Raw genomic sequence first — 2,299 nt, 5'->3', positions numbered from 1 at the left:
TTCCGGTAATGTCAGGAATATTGTTTTCATCGGGATACTAATGTTAAGACAATTTAAGATGTACACTTGTGCGTTGTAAATAAAAAAAAAGGTCAATCCCATGCTAAACCACATTTTATTCGGGGTCGCAATAAAATAATAAAATACACGATCATAAAATTAAAACAATAAATATTGGCATGAAAACAAGCACGGTAAAGTTCCGATCAGTACAACTTGCAAACTGTATTAAACAGGTTTCAGGTTTCTCGGCGATCTTCGATCGAATACACGGCGTTCGACACCTCTCGCAATCGCTTTTGCTGGGTTAAATACGACTCAAAATGCAGGAAACAAGCGTACATGTACATGTCCTGGATGATTCTGCGTCGAGCAAAATTATCTGCCCGAGAACAGGCACTGATCCATCGATCGCACTTTTCAGACTGCGTTTTTGGTTTAGGGAATCACAAAAAAAACAGCATTCATATAATTGTTGTACTGAAACTGAGAATCACTCTTACATTCGCCCTAAGCGCGCCGTTTGACTCCTATTGTGACAGATATATTGCTTCAAGATGAGGTTTACAACACGTAAGACAATGTGGTTGCTACCATATTGAACTGAAAGCTTGACCTGTATCACGTGACTCAATTGGTTGAACCGTGGTCACGCGTGATCTCACAGCTTGAGAAAAATGGCTTATTGGAATTCATATTAAGTGATGAACGTTTACATAAAATTTATTTCTTATTTACATGGCTACAGGAAACGTTAACACAGTACTAGATTACTGTCACACGTGACGTTTAACTGTGAATACAACACAAATTAAAAAATGTTTTCAAACGGTAAGTTACCCCGTATTTGCATGTAGTGAATCCAGTATTGATGTAGTTACTAGGTTATGTGTATCTCGATACTAATTTTAACTATAACGACAATTTCAACAAGGTAATTTGTAAACAAGTGAATCAAACATGGGGAGCCATATACATCTTAATTATCAAAGTCAGAAGATTTCAGGTACCGATTGATTTATAGCTTGAACATTTTGATCAAACCTTGAGCGAGGGATCAAAGGAAATTCCAAAAGATAATTTGATGTGAGACATTGAATCGATAAGATGAGAGATGAGAATGTGCGGCAAGTATCAAGTCTCAGTTTCACATGTCCAGTGAGTGGATTTCACGATTGCTGCCTAAATAATTCGTTCATAGTTCCTTACTACACACTTCTTCAACAAGAACCTGGTCATTGTATCTGGAAATTATCTTGGGCTATAGGAAGAAACAGCACTACCGTCTCACCAGTGGTAAAATATTGTAGATTTGTCAAAATATGTCTGATTACTTGTCTGAAGCACTTTGCAGGTGTCCTCCAATCGATTTTGTAGGTCAATGACGTATTCATACGTACCCTTAAACTTTTCACCACCAGACATTCTTGACATCTTCAGTGCAGAAGATGTGAAATGTTATACTCTACTTACCAGTTGCCACCTCTGTCTTATCAGCGGCATACCTAACTAACCATTTCAAACTCAAGTCCTTTATAGTAATTCATATAAATTGTCAGGGAACACCACAAATTGGCTGGATGTGTACACTTTCTTTTGGTCCGAGATTGAGCTCTTGTCTCAACGCTATGTACAGCGTTTTATTCAGGTACTGACTGTGCACACTTCTTTTTGGTCCGAGACTGAGCTCTTGTCTAAACACTTGTATAACCTCAAGCCATTAATGCTCCTGCTTGGCATCATCTTTGACATCGGTCAGGGAATCTCCAAACTGATCACGAGGCACCTGTTCCTCAGGATTGTCACCCGTGTTTACCATTGTAGTGCATGACCAGGAATTTACAATGCATGCCTATAAGGCGGAGGTTAGGGAATCACCGCCAACCTTCTTTCAGGCAAATCACCTGTGTTTGATACACCAACTGTATGACGTGGAATTTCACCCACAGAACACTCTTTGCGATAGTCAATATTTGATTTGGTGTTGTATTTGGAGACTAGTACCTTTATTGCCAGGAATTTCACATTATTTTTCGATTTAATGACAATTGCATCACAAAAAGTTGAACCTTCACTGTACATAAAATGCATAATGATGAACTGCCTTGCGGCCATAAATTTTGTCTTATCTTTCTGTCTCAACTTTAGCTGCCTGTTCGGCCTTTCCTTACTCAATGTTAGCGCCTTGTTCAAACATTTTTTTTGTTTAGCTCTCTCATATTAACTTTTCACTACTAATTAAGTTTTCTTAGGCTTTTAATGTTTATTGAGCTACAATCCCAATTATCCATTTTCCCCC

Source organism: Saccoglossus kowalevskii, chromosome 18 (assembly GCF_978046115.1).
Source record: "Saccoglossus kowalevskii chromosome 18, keSacKowa6.1, whole genome shotgun sequence".
NCBI classification, from domain to species: domain Eukaryota; kingdom Metazoa; phylum Hemichordata; class Enteropneusta; family Harrimaniidae; genus Saccoglossus; species Saccoglossus kowalevskii.
Note: the sequence above shows the minus strand (reverse complement) of the source record.